Source organism: Rutidosis leptorrhynchoides, chromosome 1 (genome assembly GCF_046630445.1).
Source record: "Rutidosis leptorrhynchoides isolate AG116_Rl617_1_P2 chromosome 1, CSIRO_AGI_Rlap_v1, whole genome shotgun sequence".
Lineage (NCBI taxonomy): Eukaryota > Viridiplantae > Streptophyta > Magnoliopsida > Asterales > Asteraceae > Rutidosis > Rutidosis leptorrhynchoides.
Window position 1 is genome coordinate 374,565,670 of NC_092333.1, and position 20,901 is coordinate 374,586,570.

Sequence of the window (20,901 nt, forward strand, 5' to 3'; positions counted from 1 at the left end):
ATTCAAACCTATCAGTTTCTTGGATCTATCCTTGTAGATCCCAATCCCCAAAATGTATTGTGCTTCTCCAAGATCCTTAATGGAGAAGCATTTACTTAGCCAAGTTTTAACACCTTGCATTGCCGGAATATCATTTCCAAATAACAATATATCATCGACATATAGTACAAGGAACATGATAGTGCTCCCACTAGCTTTCTTGTATACACAAGCTTCATCATAATTTTTAATGAAGCCAAATTTCTTGGCCTCCTCATTAAAACGATGATTCCGCATTCTAGATGCTTGTTTCAATCCGTAGATTGACTTCTTTAACTTGCATACCTTTTTAGGATATTTCAGATCAACAAAACCTTCAGGCTGAACCATATAGACATCTTCCTCAAGATGTCCATTTAGGAAAGCGGTCTTGACATCCATTTGCCATATTTCATAATCATAATGAGCAGCAATGGCAAGTAATATCCTAATAGACTTTAGCATTGCCACAGGCGAAAAAGTTTCATTATAGTCAACCCCTTGAGTTTGAGTGAAACCTTTTACTACAAGTCTAGCTTTATATGTATCCAAGTTTCCATGTATGTCGGTTTTCATTTTGAAAAGCCATTTACAATCAACTAGTCTAGAGCCAGCAGGTTGTGCAACCAGTTCCCAAACTTGGTTGTCATACATGGATTGAATCTCAGCGTTCATGGCTTCCTTCCATTTATCTTTATCAATCCTTGATAAAGCATCTTGGTAGTTTGTTGGTTCATCCAAATCAACCACATAGCAACCGTCCATGAGAAAACCATATCTCTCAGGAGGATTACTAATCCTACCAGATCTGCGAACGTCTTGTACACTTTGATCATCCATTTGATCATTCTCAACATTTTCATGTTGAGTGCTAGTGTCAACCAATTGTGTATCATCTACTTGATCTTGAACCTCCTCAAGATCTATCTTCCTTTCACTATTACCTTCCATTAGGAACTTAGTTTCAACGAATTCAGCCTTCCGAGCAACAAATACATTCTGCTCGGATGGATCATAGAAATAATATCCCATATCATCCTTGGGATATCCTATGAAGATACACTTCGTGGATCGAGCATTCAACTTATTAGGGACGTAATGCTTAGGATAAGCTTCACATCTCCATACCTTTAAGTATGATAGAGATGGAGGTTTTCCAAACCACATCTCATGAGGAGTTCGTTCCACTTTCTTGGTTGGGGCCATATTTAAAATACGAGCTACGGAGCATAGACAATAACCCCAAAATGATAGAGGTAACGAGCTTCTTGCCATCATAGATCGAACCATATCTATTAAGGTTCGGTTCCTCCTTTCGGAAACTCCATTAAGTTGGGGTGTTCCAGGAGGAGTGAGTTGCGAGATTATTCCACAACTTTTAAGATGATCTTGGAAAGCATCGCTTAGGTATTCACCTCCTCTATCGGTATGAAGTACCTTGATTGTCTTATTGAGTTGATTTTGTACTTCGTTTTGATATTCCTTGAATGCTTCAAAAGTTTCGTCCTTGTGTCTTAACAAGTAGACATATCCGAAATGACTGAAGTCATCAATGAAAGTGACGAAGTATCTTTCACCTTTCCTAGTCAAGGGCTTAAAGGGTTCACATACATCCGAATGTATTAATCCCGATAAGTCTTTAGCCCTTTCATAGGTCCCTTTGAAAGGTTCTTTAGTCATTTTGCCTTGTAAACAAGAATCACATACATCAAATGAGTCCAGTTCATTTGATTTCAAAAGTCCATTCTTTTAAAGTGTATGCATTCGATTCTTGTTTATGTGACCAAGGCGACAATGCCATAAGTAGGAATCACTCAAATCCCTTTTGAGTTTCTTGGAGTTTGCATGGAACATTGTGTAGTGACCCGAACTTTTCCATGTTTATATATATTAATTGAGATTGATATTTACATGATTAAATGTTTCCAACATGTTAAGCAATCAAACTTGTTAAGACTTGATTAATTGAAATAGGTTTCATATAGACAATTGACCACCCAAGTTGACCGGTGATTCACGAACATTAAAACTTGTAAAAACTATATGATGACATATATATGGTTATATATATAGTTAACATTATATAATGATAATTAAACATATCATTAAGTATATTAACAATGAACTACATATGTAAAAACAAGACTACTAACTTAATAATTTTGAAACGAGACATATATGTAACGATTATCGTTGTAACGACATTTAATGTATATATATCATATTAAGAGATATTCGTACATCATAATATCATGATAATATAATAATTTAAAATCTCTTTTGATATTATAAACATTGGGTTAACAACATTTAACAAGATCGTTAACCTAAAGGTTTCAAAACAACATTTACATGTAACGACTAACGATGACTTAACGACTCAGTTAAAATGTATATACATGTAGTGTTTTAATATGTATTTATACACTTTTGAAAGACTTCAATACACTTATCAAAATACTTCTACTTAAAAAAAATGCTTACAATTACATCCTCGTTCAGTTTCATCAACAATCCTACTCGTATGAACCCGTATTCGTACTTGTACAATACACAGCTTTTAGATGTATGTACTATTGGTATATACACTCCAATGATCAGATATTAGCAGCCCATGTGAGTCACCTAACACATGTGGGAACCATCATTTGGCAACTAGCATGAAATATCTCATAAAATTACAAAAATATGAGTAATCATTCATGACTTATTTACATGAAAACAAAATTACATATCCTTTATATCTAATCCATACACCAACGACCAAAAACACCTACAAACACTTTCATTCTTCAATTTTCTTCATCTAATTGATCTCTCTCAAGTTCTATCTTCAAGTTCTAAGTGTTCTTCATAAATTCCAAAAGTTCTAGTTTCATAAAAGCAAGAATACTTTCAAGTTTGCTAGCTCACTTCCAATCTTGTAAGGTGATCATCCAACCTCAAGAAATCTTTGTTTCTTACAGTAGGTTATCATTCTAATACAAGGTAATAATCATATTAAAACTTTGGTTCAATTTCTATAACTATAACAATCTTATTTCAAGTGATGATCTTACTTGAACTTGTTTTCGTGTCATGATTCTGCTTCAAGAACTTCGAGCCATCCAAGGATCCATTGAAGCTAGATCCATTTTTCTCTTTTCCAGTAGGTTTATCCAAGGAAATTAAGGTAGTAATGATGTTCATAACATCATTCGATTCATACATATAAAGCTATCTTATTCGAAGGTTTAAACTTGTAATCACTAGAACATAGTTTAGTTAATTCTAAACTTGTTCGCAAACAAAAGTTAATCCTTCTAACTTGACTTTTAAAATCAACTAAACACATGTTCTATATCTATATGATATGCTAACTTAATGATTTAAAATCTGGAAACACGAAAAACACCGTAAAACCGGATTTACGCCGTCGTAGTAACACCGCGGGCTGTTTTGGGTTAATTAATTAAAAACTATGATAAACTTTGATTTAAAAGTTGTTATTCTGAGAAAATGATTTTTATTATGAACATGAAACTATATCCAAAAATTATGGTTAAACTCAAAGTGGAAGTATGTTTTCTAAAATGGTCATCTAGACGTCGTTCTTTCGACTGAAATGACTACCTTTACAAAAACGACTTGTAACTTATTTTTCCGACTATAAACCTATACTTTTTCTGTTTAGATTCATAAAATAGAGTTCAATATGAAACCATAGCAATTTGATTCACTCAAAACAGATTTAAAATGAAGAAGTTATGGGTAAAACAAGATTAGATAATTTTTCTCATTTTAGCTACGTGAAAATTGGTAACAAATCTATTCCAACCATAACTTAATCAACTTGTATTGTATATTATGTAATCTTGAGATACCATAGACACGTATACAATGTTTCGACCTATCATGTCGACACATCTATATATATTTCGGAACAACCATAGACACTCTATATGTGAATGTTGGAGTTAGCTATACAGGGTTGAGGTTGATTCCAAAATATATATAGTTTGAGTTGTGATCAATACTGAGATACGTATACACTGGGTCGTGGATTGATTCAAGATAATATTTATCGATTTATTTCTGTACATCTAACTGTGGACAACTAGTTGTAGGTTACTAACGAGGACAGCTGACTTAATAAACTTAAAACATCAAAATATATTAAAAGTGTTGTAAATATATTTTGAACATACTTTGATATATATGTATATATTGTTATAGGTTCGTGAATCAACCAGTGGCCAAGTCTTACTTCCCGACGAAGTAAAAATCTGTGAAAGTGAGTTATAGTCCCACTTTTAAAATCTAATATTTTTGGGATGAGAATACATGCAGGTTTTATAAATGATTTACAAAATAGATACAAGTACGTGAAACTACATTCTATGGTTGAATTATCGAAATCGAATATGCCCCTTTTTATTAAGTCTGGTAATCTAAGAATTAGGGAACAGACACCCTAATTGACGCGAATCCTAAAGATAGATCTATTGGGCCTAACAAACCCCATACAAAGTACCGGATGCTTTAGTACTTCGAAATTTATATCATATCCGAAGGGTGTCCCGGAATGATGGGGATATTCTTATATATGCATCTTGTTATTGTCGGTTACCAGGTGTTCACAATATGAATGATTTTTATCTCTATGTATGGGATGTGTATTGAAATATGAAATCTTGTGGTCTATTGTTACGATTTGATATATATAGGTTAAACCTATAACTCACCAACATTTTTGTTGACGTTTAAAGCATGTTTATTCTCAGGTGAATACTAAGAGCTTCCGCTGTTGCATACTAAAATAAGGACAAGATTTGGAGTCCATGTTTGTATGATATTGTGTAAAAACTGCATTCAAGAAACTGATTTCGATGTAACATATTTGTATTGTAAACCATTATGTAATGGTCGTGTGTAAACAGGATATTTTAGATTATCATTATTTGGTAATCTACGTAATGCTTTTTAAACCTTTATTTATGAAATAAAGGTTATGGTTTGTTTTAAAAATGAATGCAGTCTTTGAAAAACGTCTCATATAGAGGTCAAAACCTCGCAACGAAATCAATTAATATGGAACGTTTTTAATCAATAAGAACGGGACATTTCAGTTGGTATCCGAGCGTTGGTCTTAGAGAACTAGAAAATTTGCATTAGTGTGTCTTATCGAGTTTGTTAGGATGCATTAGTGAGTCTGGACTTCGACCGTGTTTTCTTTAAAAATGATTGCTTAACATTTTTGTTGGAAACTATATATTTTTAACATATAAATATTATGTGATATATTAATCTCTTAACGTGTTTGATATTATGTGATAGATGTCTACCTCTAGAACAAGTCCCATTGACTCACCTAATAATAATGAAGAGTCAAATGTAAATTGGAATGATTCGTGGACTGATTCACAAGTTCCCGAAGAGGAACCGGAAGAAGAGTCGGAACAGGAAGAAGAATCAGAACCGGAAGAAGAATCGGAACCGGAAGAAGAAATAGAACCGGTGGGGGAAATAATAAAACGGTTAAGTAAAAGAGAATCCTCAACCAACCGACCAAGGTTAATTATGGTCAATGGTGTTTCCACCAAGGAAGCAAAATATTGGGAGGATTACCAATTCTCCGATGAATCGGATTCCGACGAGAATTCCGATGATGTTATAGAAATTACCCCAACTGAATTTAAAAAGGCAAAAGAAAATAATAAGGGAAAGGGCATAAAAATAGAGAAATCTAATTCCAACCCCGATGAACTTTATATGTATCGTCAACCCCCGAAGTCCTTAAGTTGTAACAATGACCCGGGAACCTCTAAACCACCAGGTTTTTCTAAACCAATGTGGACAACGACGGCTCGTATTAGGGGAACATCATATATCCCTAGAAACTTGGAAAAACGAACCAAAACCGAACAAGAAGAAACGAGCGAGTCGGAATAAGATAGTTATATTCGTGTGGTGTAATATATGTAATATAGTGTGCTTATGCTTTATGATATATGTAAAAATTGCTTGTATTAATAAGTATTTTTTTTATGAATCTAACTCTTGTCTATTTTACAGTATAAAAACATAAAATGGATAGACAACCTAATATTTTAAGAGACCTACCCGGAGACATGATTGATGAAATCTTGTCTAGAGTCGGTCAGAATTCCTCGGCACAACTATTTAAGGCGAGATCAGTTTGTAAGACATTCGAAGAACGTTCCAAGAATGCCTTGGTTTATAAAAGGCTTTCGTTCGGAAGATGGGGGATATCACATTGGGAAATCCATAAGTTACGATGTGTTTACTTTGAAGCATATATTGCGGGGAACCCAAATGCTATTTTACGCAACGGGTTAAGAAATTATTTTGACTCAGTATATCCGAATATAGGACTTCGTGATTTAGAAAAAGCGGCTAACATGCAACATAAAGAAGCATGTTATGCTTACGGGTTAGTAATGTTCGCTTCTCACCAAAGTGAGAACAAGAACATCGGGCTACAACTATTAAACAAAACGTTCCCACAAGTAACGGAGTCGGTAATTGGGATAAGAAATGAGGTTTTTAGGTTATTACGAGACTGTTGGTCATTACGTAACCCTCGTCCCTTTGACGACGTTACAACACGCTGTCTTATCAACGGCCATAACGGTTATGTTCCACAAGACCAAGGATGGGAAGTAGTCCTAGTAAAACCAGAATGCATGACTTGTTTCTGGACGTATGAATTACGTGTCTTTATTACCTTTACTGAACGACTTGTGTACTAGCTAGAATTATCTTCACAACTATCTTGTATCAAAGTTATTGTGTGCTATATTTCATGCTTTATGTAAAATAAGCGGTATTGTAAGTTTGTAAAATATTGTATAAAAGTTTGAACGTGAAATATTATTACAATCAGTTTTTCATATAGAATTGTAGTAGTTGAATTGTATATTAGCTACTAAGTATGAACTTAACGGGTAGGTACTACCCGAATTTAAACTTATAAAATGCTAATATGAAGAAAAAGCTTTTATAAATGAGTTCATATTATGCTACGAAATACTATTAACTACTCTTAATATTCTGTATGATTAACTTGTTCCATTTGACTATTTTGAAGGAAATGGCACCGACTACTCGACACACCGTGAATATGAATGAAGAGGAATTCCGTACTTTTCTAGCTTCAAACATAGCCGCGGTACAGGCTGCGCTACATACCAACAATAACCTTGGATCTGGCAGTACAGGAAATCGTGTAGGATGCACCTACAAAGAATTCACTGCCTGCAAACCTTTGGAATTTGATGGAACCGAAGGACCGATCGGATTGAAAGTGGACCGAGAAGGTCGAATCGGTGTTTGCCATAAGTAAGTGTACTGAAAAGGACAAAGTGAAGTACGCTACGCATACCTTCACAGGTTCTGCATTAACATGGTGGAATACCTATCTAGAGCAAGTGGGACAAGATGATGCGTACGCACTACCGTGGTCAGCATTCAAGCACTTGATGAACGAGAAGTACCGTCCCAGAACCGAGGTCAATAAGCTCAAGACAGAACTTAGAGGGTTACGAACCCAAGGATTTGATATTACCACGTACGAAAGACGATTCACAGAATTGTGCCTATTGTGTCCGGGAGCATTCGAAGATGAGGAAGAGAAGATCGACGCGTTTGTGAAAGGATTACCGGAAAGAATCCAAGAAGATATAAGTTCACACGAGCCCGCCTCCATACAACAGGCATGTAGAATGGCTCACAAACTAGTGAACCAGATTGAAGAAAGAATTAAAGAACATACTGCTGAAGAGGCCAATGTGAAGCAAGTCAAAAGAAAGTGGGAGGAAAACGGTGATAAGAATCACCAATACAACAACAACAGCAATTACAACAATAATCGCAACAATTATCCCAACAATCGCAACATCAATCGCAACTACAACAAACGGCCCAACAACAACAACAACAACAGCAACTACAACAATCATCCCAACAACAATAATAACCGCAACAACAACAACAATCAGAAGCAGCTATGCCAAAGGTGTGAAAAGTGTCACTCGGGGTTCTGCACCAAATTTTGCAACAAGTGTAAAAGAAATGGTCATAGCGCGGCGAAGTGTGAGGTCTACGGACCAGGGGTTAATAGAACGAAAGGAACAAATGGTGTCGGAACGAGTAATGGCGGAGCAAGTAGTGTCGGAGCAAGTTATGCCAATGTAGTTTGTTATAAATGTGGAAAACCGGGCCACATTATTAGAAATTGCCCGAACCAGGAGAACACGAATGGACAAGGCCGCGGAAGAGTTTTCAATATTAATGCGGCAGAGGCACAGGAAGACCCGGAGCTTGTTACGGGTACGTTTCTTATTGACAATAAATCTGCTTACGTTTTATTTGATTCGGGTGCGGATAGAAGCTATATGAGTAGAGATTTTTGTGCTAAATTAAGTTGTCCATTGACGCCTTTGGATAGTAAATTGTTACTCGAATTAGCAAATGGTAAATTAATTTCAGCAGATAATATATGTCGGAATCGAGAAATTAAACTGGTTAGCGAAACATTTAAGATTGATTTGATACCAGTAGAGTTAGGGAGTTTTGATGTGATAATCGGTATGGACTGGTTGAAAGAAGTGAAAGCAGAGATCGTTTGTTACAAAAATGCAATTCGTATTATACGAGAAAAAGGAAAACCCTTAATGGTGTACGGAGAAAAGGGCAACACGAAGCTACATCTTATTAGTAATTTGAAGGCACAAAAACTAATAAGAAAAGGTTGCTATGCTGTTCTAGCACACGTCGAGAAAGTACAAACTGAAGAAAAGAGCATCAATGATGTTCCCATTGCAAAAGAATTTCCCGATGTATTTCCGAAAGAATTACCGGGATTACCCCCACATCGATCCGTTGAATTTCAAATAGATCTTGTACCAGGAGCTGCACCAATAGCTCGTGCTCCTTACAGACTCGCACCCAGCGAGATGAAAGAACTGCAAAGCCAATTACAAGAACTTTTAGAGCGTGGTTTCATTCGACCAAGCACATCACCGTGGGGAGCTCCTGTTTTGTTTGTCAAGAAGAAAGATGGTACATTCAGGTTGTGTATCGACTACCGAGAGTTGAACAAACTTACCATCAAGAACCGCTACCCACTACCGAGAATTGACGACTTATTTGATCAACTACAAGGCTCGTCTGTTTATTCAAAGATTGACTTACATTCCGGGTATCATCAAATGCGGGTGAAAGAAGATGATATTCCAAAGACTGCTTTCAGAACACGTTACGGTCATTACGAGTTTATGGTCATGCCGTTTGGTTTAACTAATGCAACAGCTGTGTTCATGGACCTTATGAACCGAGTGTGTGGACCATACCTTGACAAGTTTGTCATTGTTTTCATTGATGACATACTTATTTACTCAAAGAATGTCCAAGAACACGGTGAACATTTGAGAAAGGTGTTAGAAGTATTGAGGAAGGAAGAATTGTACGCTAAGTTTTCAAAGTGTGCATTTTGGTTGGAAGAAGTTCAATTCCTCGGTCACATAGTGAACAAAGAAGGTATTAAGGTGGACCCAGCAAAGATAGAAACTGTTGAAAAGTGGGAAACCCCGAAAACTCCGAAACACATACGCCAGTTTTTAGGACTACCTGGTTACTACAGAAGGTTCATCCAAGACTTTTCCAGAATAGCAAAACCCTTGACTGCATTAACGCATAAAGGGAAGAAATTTGAATGGAATGATGAACAAGAGAAAGCGTTTCAGTTATTGAAGAAAAAGCTAACTACGGCACCTATATTGTCATTGCCTGAAGGGAATGATGATTTTGTGATTTATTGTGACGCATCAAAGTAAGGTCTCGGTTGTGTATTAATGCAACGAACGAAGGTGATTGCTTATGCGTCTAGACAATTGAAGATTCACGAACAAAATTATACGATGCATGATTTGGAATTAGGCGCGGTTGTTTTTGCATTAAAGACTTGGAGGCACTACTTATATGGGGTCAAAAGTATTATATATACCGACCACAAAAGTCTTCAACACATATTTAATCAGAAACAACTGAATATGAGGTAGCGTAGGTGGATTGAATTATTGAATGATTACGACTTTGAGATTCGTTACCACCCGGGGAAGGCAAATGTGGTAGCCGATGCCTTGAGCAGGAAGAACAGAGAACCCATTCGAGTAAAATCTATGAATATAATGATTCATAATAACCTTACTACTCAAATAAAGGAGGCGCAACAAGGAGTTTTAAAAGAGGGAAATTTAAAGGATGAAATACCCAAAGGATCGGAGAAGCATCTTAATATTCGGGAAGACGGAACCCGGTATAGGGCTGAAAGGATTTGGGTACCAAAATTTGGAGATATGAGAGAAATGGTACTTAGAGAAGCTCATAAAACCAGATACTCAATACATCCTGAAACGGGGAAGATGTACAAGGATCTCAAGAAACATTTTTGGTGGCCGGGTATGAAAGCCGATGTTGCTAAATACGTGGGAGAATGTTTGACGTGTTCTAAGGTCAAAGCTGAGCATCAGAAACCATCAGGTCTACTTCAACAACCCGAAATCCCGGAATGGAAATGGGAAAACATTACCATGGATTTCATCACTAAATTGCCAAGGACTGCAAGTGGTTTTGATACTATTTGGGTAATAGTTGATCGTCTCACCAAATCAGCACACTTCCTGCCAATAAGAGAAGATGACAAGATGGAGAAGTTAGCACGACTGTATTTGAAGGAAGTCGTCTCCAGACATGGAATACCAATCTCTATTATCTCTGATAGGGATGGTAGATTTATTTCAAGATTCTGGCAGACATTACAGCAAGCATTAGGAACTCGTCTAGACATGAGTACTGCCTATCATCCACAAACTAATGGGCAGAGTGAAAGGACGATACAAACGCTTGAAGACATGCTACGAGCATGTGTTATTGATTTCGGAAACAGTTGGGATCGACATCTACCATTAGCAGAATTTTCCTACAACAACAGCTACCATTCAAGCATTGAGATGGCGCCGTTTGAAGCACTTTATGGTAGAAAGTGCAGGTCTCCGATTTGTTGGAGTGAAGTGGGGGATAGACAGATTACGGGTCCGGAGATTATACAAGAAACTACCGAGAAGATCATCCAAATTCAACAACGGTTGAAAACCGCCCAAAGTCGACAAAAGAGCTACGCTGACATTAAAAGAAAAGATATAGAATTTGAAATTGGAGAGATGGTCATGCTTAAAGTTGCACCTTGGAAAGGCGTTGTTCGATTTGGTAAACGAGGGAAATTAAATCCAAGGTATATTGGACCATTCAAGATTATTGATCGTGTCGGACCAGTAGCTTACCGACTTGAGTTACCTCAACAACTCGCAGCTGTACATAACACTTTCCACGTCTCGAATTTGAAGAAATGTTTTGCTAAAGAAGATCTCACTATTCCGTTAGATGAAATCCAAATCAACGAAAAACTCCAATTCATAGAAGAACCCGTCGAAATAATGGATCATGAGGTTAAAAGACTTAAGCAAAACAAGATACCAATTGTTAAGGTTCGATGGAATGCTCGTAGAGGACCCGAGTTCACCTGGGAGCGTGAAGATCAGATGAAGAAGAAATACCCGCATCTATTTCCAGAAGATTGGTCAACACCTTCAACAGCTTAAAATTTCGGGACGAAATTTATTTAACGGGTAGGTACTGTAGTGACCCGAACTTTTCCATGTTTATATATATTAATTGAGATTGATATTTACATGATTAAATGTTTCCAACATGTTAAGCAATCAAACTTGTTAAGACTTGATTAATTGAAATAGGTTTCATATAGACAATTGACCACCCAAGTTGACCGGTGATTCACGAACATTAAAACTTGTAAAAACTATATGATGACATATATATGGTTATATATATAGTTAACATTATATTATGATAATTAAACATATCATTAAGTATATTAACAATGAACTACATATGTAAAAACAAGACTACTAACTTAATAATTTTGAAACGAGACATATATGTAACGATTATCGTTGTAACGACATTTAATGTATATATATCATATTAAGAGATATTCGTACATCATAATATCATGATAATATAATAATTTAAAATCTCTTTTGATATTATAAACATTGGGTTAACAACATTTAACAAGATCGTTAACCTAAAGGTTTCAAAACAACATTTACATGTAACGACTAACGATGACTTAACGACTCAGTTAAAATGTATATACATGTAGTGTTTTAATATGTATTTATACACTTTTGAAAGACTTCAATACACTTATCAAAATACTTCTACTTAACAAAAATGCTTACAATTACATCCTCGTTCAGTTTCATCAACAATTCTACTCGTATGCACCCGTATTCGTACTTGTACAATACACAGCTTTTAGATGTATGTACTATTGGTATATACACTCCAATGATCAGCTCTTAGCAGCCCATGTGAGTCACCTAACACATGTGGGAACCATCATTTGGCAACTAGCATGAAATATCTCATAAAATTACAAAAATATGAGTAATCATTCATGACTTATTTACATGAAAACAAAATTACATATCCTTTATATCTAATCCATACACCAACGACCAAAAACACCTACAAACACTTTCATTATTCAATTTTCTTCATCTAATTGATCTCTCTCAAGTTCTATCTTCAAGTTCTAAGTGTTCTTCATAAATTCCAAAAGTTCTAGTTTCATAAAAGCAAGAATACTTTCAAGTTTGCTAGCTCACTTCCAATCTTGTAAGGTGATCATCCAACCTCAAGAAATCTTTGTTTCTTACAGTAGGTTATCATTCTAATACAAGGTAATAATCATATTCAAACTTTGGTTCAATTTCTATAACTATAACAATCTTATTTCAAGTGATGATCTTACTTGAACTTGTTTTCGTGTCATGATTCTGCTTCAAGAACTTCGAGCCATCCAAGGATCCATTGAAGCTAGATCCATTTTTCTCTTTTCCAGTAGGTTTATCCAAGGAAATTAAGGTAGTAATGATGTTCATAACATCATTCGATTCATACATATAAAGCTATCTTATTCGAAGGTTTAAACTTGTAATCACTAGAACATAGTTTAGTTAATTCTAAACTTGTTCGCAAACAAAAGTTAATCCTTCTAACTTGACTTTTAAAATCAACTAAACACATTTTCTATATCTATATGATATGCTAACTTAATGATTTAAAACCTGGAAACACGAAAAACACCGTAAAACCGAATTTACGCCGTCGTAGTAACACCGCGGGCTGTTTTGGGTTAGTTAATTAAAAACTATGATAAACTTTGATTTAAAAGTTGTTATTCTGAGAAAATGATTTTTATTATGAACATGAAACTATATCCAAAAATTATGGTTAAACTCAAAGTGGAAGTATGTTTTTTAAAATGGTCATCTAGACGTCGTTCTTTCGACTGAAATGACTACCTTTACAAAAACGACTTGTAAGTTATTTTTCCGACTATAAACCTATACTTTTTCAGTTTAGATTCATATAATAGAGTTCAATATGAAACCATAGCAATTTGATTCACTCAAAACGGATTTAAAATGAAGAAGTTATGGGTAAAACAAGATTGGATAATTTTTCTCATTTTAGCTACGTGAAAATTGGTAACAAATCTATTCCAACCATAACTTAATCAACTTGTATTGTATATTATGTAATCTTGAGATACCATAGACACGTATACAATGTTTCGACCTATCATGTCGACACATCTATATATATTTCGGAACAACCATAGACACTCTATATGTGAATGTTGGAGTTAGCTATACAGGGTTGAGGTTGATTCCAAAATATATATAGTTTGAGTTGTGATCAATACTGAGATACGTATACACTGGGTCGTGGATTGATTCAAGATAATATTTATTGATTTATTTCTGTACATCTAACTGTGGACAACTAGTTGTAGGTTACTAACGAGGACAGCTGACTTAATAAACTTAAAACATCAAAATATATTAAAAGTGTTGTAAATATATTTTGAACATACTTTGATATATATGTATATATTGTTATAGGTTCGTGAATCAACCAGTGGCCAAGTCTTATTTCCCGATGAAGTAAAAATCTGTGAAAGTGAGTTATAGTCCCACTTTTAAAATTTAATATTTTTGGGATGAGAATACATGCAGGTTTTATAAATGATTTACAAAATAGACACAAGTACGTGAAACTACATTCTATGGTTGAATTATCGAAATCGAATATGCCCCTTTTTATTAAGTCTGGTAATCTAAGAATTAGGGAACAGACACCCTAATTGACGCGAATCCTAAAGATAGATCTATTGGGCCTAACAAACCCCATCCAAAGTACCGGATGCTTTAGTACTTCGAAATTTATATCATATCCGAAGGGTGTCCCGGAATGATGGGGATATTCTTATATATGCATCTTGTTATTGTCGGTTACCAGGTGTTCACCATATGAATGATTTTTATCTCTATGTATGGGATGTGTATTGAAATATGAAATCTTGTGGTCTATTGTTACGATTTGATATATATAGGTTAAACCTATAACTCACCAACATTTTTGTTGACGTTTAAAGCATGTTTATTCTCAGGTGAATACTAAGAGCTTCCGCTGTTGCATACTAAAATAAGGACAAGATTTGGAGTCCATGTTTGTATGATATTGTGTGAAAACTGCATTCAAGAAACTGATTTCGATGTAACATATTTGTATTGTAAACCATTATGTAATGGTCGTGTGTAAACAGGATATTTTAGATTATCATTATTTGGTAATCTACGTAAAGCTTTTTAAACCTTTATTTATGAAATAAAGGTTATGGTTTGTTTTAAAAATGAATGCAGTCTTTGAAAAACGTCTCATATAGAGGTCAAAACCTCGCAACGAAATCAATTAATATGGAACGTTTTTAATCAATAAGAACGGGACATTTCAGTTGGTATCCGAGCGTTGGTCTTAGAGAACCAGAAAATTTGCATTAGTGTGTCTTATCGAGTTTGTTAGGATGCATTAGTGAGTCTGGACTTCGACCGTGTTTTCTTTAAAAATGATTGCTTAACATTTTTGTTGGAAACTATATATTTTTAACATATGAATATTATGTTATATATTAATCTCTTTACGTGTTTGATATTATGTAATAGATGTCTACCTCTAGAACAAGTCCCATTGACTCACCTAATAATAATGAAGAGTCAAATGTAAATTGGAATGATTCGTGGACTGATTCACAAGTTCCCGAAGAGGAACCGGAAGAAGAGTCGGAACCGGAAGAAGAATCAGAACCGGAAGAAGAATCGGAACCGGAAGAAGAAATAGAACCGGTGGGGGAAATAATAAAACGGTTAAGTAAAAGAGAATCCTCAACCAACCGACCAAGGTTAATTATGGTCAATGGTGTTTCCACCAAGGAAGCAAAATATTGGGAGGATTACCAATTCTCCGATGAATCGGATTCCGACGAGAATTCCGATGATGTTATAGAAATTACCCCAACTGAATTTAAAAAGGCAAAAGAAAATAATAAGGGAAAGGGCATAAAAATAGAGAAATCTAATTCCAACCCCGATGAACTTTATATGTATCGTCAACCCCCGAAGTCCTTAAGTTGTAACAATGACCCGGGAACCTCTAAACCACCAGGTTTTTCTAAACCAATGTGGACAACGACGGCTCGTATTAGGGGAACATCATATATCCCTAGAAACTTGGAAAAACGAACCAAAACCGAACAAGAAGAAACGAGCGAGTCGGAATAAGATAGTTATATTCGTGTGGTGTAATATATGTAATATAGTGTGCTTATGCTTTATGATATATGTAAAAATTTCTTGTATTAATAAGTATTTTTTTTATGAATCTAACTCTTGTCTATTTTACAGTATAAAAACACAAAATGGATAGACAACCCAATATTTTAAGAGACCTACCCGGAGACATGATTGATGAAATCTTGTCTAGAGTCGGTCAGAATTCCTCGGCACAACTATTTAAGGCGAGATCAGTTTGTAAGACATTCGAAGAACGTTCCAAGAATGCCTTGGTTTATAAAAGGCTTTCGTTCGGAAGATGGGGGATATCACATTGGGAAATCCATAAGTTACGATGTGTTTACTTTGACGCATATATTGCGGGGAACCCAAATGCTATTTTACGCAACGGGTTAAGAAATTATTTTGACTCAGTATATCCGAATATAGGACTTCGTGATTTAGAAAAAGCGGCTAACATGCAACATAAAGAAGCATGTTATGCTTACAGGTTAGTAATGTTCGCTTCTCACCAAAGTGAGAACAAGAACATCGGGCTACAACTATTAAACAAAACGTTCCCACAAGTAACGGAGTCGGTAATTGGGATAAGAAATGAGGTTTTTAGGTTATTACGAGACTGTTGGTCATTACGTAACCCTCGTCCCTTTGACGACGTTACAACACGCTGTCTTATCAACGGCCATAACGGTTATGTTCCACAAGACCAAGGATGGGAAGTAGTCCTAGTAAAACCAGAATGCATGACTTGTTTCTGGACGTATGAATTACGTGTCTTTATTACCTTTGCTGAACGACTTGTGTACTAGCTAGAATTATCTTCACAACTATCTTGTATCAAAGTTATTGTGTGATATATTTCATGCTTTATGTAAAATAAGCGGTATTGTAAGTTTGTAAAATATTGTATAAAAGTTTGAACGTGAAATATTATTACAATCAGTTTTTCATATAGAATTGTAGTAGTTGAATTGTATATTAGCTACTAAGTATGAACTTAACGGGTAGGTACTACCCGAATTTAAACTTATAAAATGCTAATATGAAGAAAAAGCTTTTATAAATGAGTTCATATTATGCTACGAAATACTATTAACTACTCTTAATATTCTGTATGATTAACTTGTTCCATTTGACTATTTTGAAGGAAATGGCACCGACTACTCGACACACCGTGAATATGAATGAAGAGGAATTCCGTACTTTTCTAGCTTCAAACATAGCCGCGGTACAGGCTGCGCTACATACCAACAATAACCTTGGATCTGGCAGTACAGGAAATCGTGTAGGATGCACCTACAAAGAATTCACTGCCTGTAAACCTTTGGAATTTGATGGAACCGAAGGACCGATCGGATTGAAACGGTGGACCGAGAAGGTCGAATCGGTGTTTGCCATAAGTAAATGTACTGAAGAGGACAAAGTGAAGTACGCTACGCATACCTTCACAGGTTCTGCATTAACATGGTGGAATACCTATCTAGAGCAAGTGGGACAAGATGATGCGTACGCACTACCGTGGTCAGCATTCAAGCACTTGATGAACGAGAAGTACCGTCCCAAAACCGAGGTCAATAAGCTCAAGAAAGAACTTAGAGGGTTACGAACCCAAGGATTTGATATTACCACGTACGAAAGACGATTCACAGAATTGTGCCTATTGTGTCCGGGAGCATTCGAAGATGAGGAAGAGAAGATCGACGCGTTTGTGAAAGGATTATCGGAAAGAATCCAAGAAGATATAAGTTCACACGAGCCCGCCTCCATACAACAGGCATGTAGAATGGCTCACAAACTAGTGAACCAGATTGAAGAAAGAATTAAAGAACAGACTGCTGAAGAGGCCAATGTGAAGCAAGTCAAAAGAAAGTGGGAGGAAAACGGTGATAAGAATCACCAATACAACAACAACAGCAATTACAACAATAATCGCAACAATTATCCCAACAATCGCAACATCAATCGCAACTACAACAAACGGCCCAACAACAACAACAACAACAACAGCAACTACAACAATCATCCCAACAACAATAATAACCGCAAAAATAACAACAATCAGAAGCAGCTATGCCAAAGGTGTGAAAATTATCACTCGGAGTTCTGCACCAAATTTTGCAACAAGTGTAAAAGAAATGGTCATAGCGCGGCAAAGTGTGAGGTCTACGGACCAGGGGTTAATAGAACGAAAGGAACAAATGGTGTCGGAACGAGTAATGGCAGAGCAAGTAGTGTCGGAGCAAGTTATGCCAATGTAGTTTGTTATAAATGTGGAAAACCGGGCCACATTATTAGAAATTGCCCGAACCAGGAGAACACGAATGGACAAGGCCGCGGAAGAGTTTTCAATATTAATGCGACAGAGGCACAGGAAGACCCGGAGCTTGTTACGGGTACGTTTCTTATTGACAATAAATCTGCTTACGTTTTATTTGATTCGGGTGCGGATAGAAGCTATATGAGTAGAGATTTTTGTGCTAAATTAAGTTGTCCATTGACGCCTTTGGATAGTAAATTTTTACTCGAATTAGCAAATGGTAAATTAATTTCAGCAGATAATATATGTCGGAATCGAGAAATTAAACTGGTTAGCGAAACATTTAAGATTGATTTGATACCAGTAGAGTTAGGGAGTTTTGATGTGATAATCGGGATGGACTGGTTGAAAGAAGTGAAAGCAGAGATCGTTTGTTACAAAAATGCAATTCGCATTATACGAGAAAAAGGAAAACCCTTAATGGTGTACGGAGAAAAGGGCAACACGAAGCTACATCTTATTAGTAATTTGAAGGCACAAAAACTAATAAGAAAAGGTTGCTATGCTGTTCTAGCACAAGTCGAGAAAGTACAAACTGAAGAAAAGAGCATCAATGATGTTCCCATTGCAAAAGAATTTCCCGATGTATTTCCGAAAGAATTACCGGGATTACCCCCACATCGATCCGTTGAATTTCAAATAGATCTTGTACCAGGAGCTGCACCAATAGCTCGTGCTCCTTACAGACTCGCACCCAGCGAGATGAAAGAACTGCAAAGCCAATTACAAGATCTTTTAGAGCGTGGTTTCATTCGACCAAGCACATCACCGTGGGGAGCTCCTGTTTTGTTTGTCAAGAAGAAAGATGGTACATTCAGGTTGTGTATCGACTACCGAGAGTTGAACAAACTTACCATCAAGAACCGCTACCCACTACCGAGAATCGACGACTTATTTGATCAACTACAAGGCTCGTCTGTTTATTCAAAGATTGACTTACATTCCGGGTATCATCAAATGCGGGTGAAAGAAGATGATATTCCAAAGACTGCTTTCAGAACACGTTACGGTCATTACGAGTTTATGGTCATGCCGTTTGGTTTAACTAATGCACCAGCTGTGTTCATGGACCTTATGAACTGAGTGTGTGGACCATACCTTGACAAGTTTGTCATTGTTTTCATTGATGACATACTTATTTACTCAAAGAATGACCAAGAACACGGTGAACATTTGAGAAAGGTGTTAGAAGTATTGAGGAAGGAAGAATTGTACGCTAAGTTTTCAAAGTGTGCATTTTGGTTGGAAGAAGTTCAATTCCTCGGTCACATAGTGAACAAAGAAGGTATTAAGGTGGACCCAGCAAAGATAGAAACTGTTGAAAAGTGGGAAACCCCGAAAACTCCGAAACACATACGCCAGTTTTTAGGACTAGCTGGTTACTACAGAAGGTTCATCCAAGACTTTTCCAGAATAGCAAAACCCTTGACTGCATTAACGCATAAAGGGAAGAAATTTGAATGGAATGATGAACAAGAGAAATCGTTTCAGTTATTGAAGAAAAAGCTAACTACGGCACCTATATTGTCATTGCCTGAAGGGAATGATGATTTTGTGATTTATTGTGACGCATCAAAGCAAGGTCTCGGTTGTGTATTAATGCAACGAACGAAGGTGATTGCTTATGCGTCTAGACAATTGAAGATTCACGAACAAAATTATACGACGCATGATTTGGAATTAGGCGCGGTTGTTTTTGCATTAAAGACTTGGAGGCACTACTTATATGGGGTCAAAAGTATTATGTATACCGACCACAAAAGTCTTCAACACATATTTAATCAGAAACAACTGAATATGAGGCAGCGTAGGTGGATTGAATTATTGAATGATTACGACTTTGAGATTCGTTACCACCCGGGGAAGGCAAATGTGGTAGCCGATGCCTTGAGCAGGAAGGACAGAGAACCCATTCGAGTAAAATCTATGAATATAATGATTCATAATAACCTTACTACTCAAATAAAGGAGGCGCAACAAGGAGTTTTAATAGAGGGAAATTTAAAGGATGAAATACCCAAAGGATCGGAGAAGCATCTTAATATTCGGGAAGACGGAACCCGGTATAGGGCTGAAAGGATTTGGGTACCAAAATTTGGAGATATGAGAGAAATGGTACTTAGAGAAGCTCATAAAACCAGATACTCAATACATCCTGGAACGGGGAAGATGTACAAGGATCTCAAGAAACATTTTTGGTGGCCGGGTATGAAAGCCGATGTTGCTAAATACGTGGGAGAATGTTTGACGTGTTCTAAGGTCAAAGCTGAGCATCAGAAACCATCAGGTCTACTTTAACAACCCGAAATCCCGGAATGGAAATGGGAAAACATTACCATGGATTTCATCACTAAATTGCCAAGGACTGCAAGTGGTTTTGATACTATTTGGGTAATAGTTGATCGTCTCACCAAATCAGCACACTTCCTGCCAATAAGAGAAGATGACAAGATGGAGAAGTTAGCACGACTGTATTTGAAGGAAGTCGTCTCCAGACATGGAATACCAATCTCTATTATCTCTGATAGGGATGGCAGATTTATTTCAAGATTCTGGCAGACATTACAGCAAGCATTAGGAACTCGTCTAGACATGAGTACTGCCTATCATCCACAAACTGATGGGCAGAGCGAAAGGACGATACAAACGCTTGAAGACATGCTACGAGCATGTGTTATTGATTTCAGAAACAGTTGGGATCGACATCTACCGTTAGCAGAATTTTCCTACAACAACAGCTACCATTCAAGCATTGAGATGGCGCCGTTTGAAGCACTTTATGGT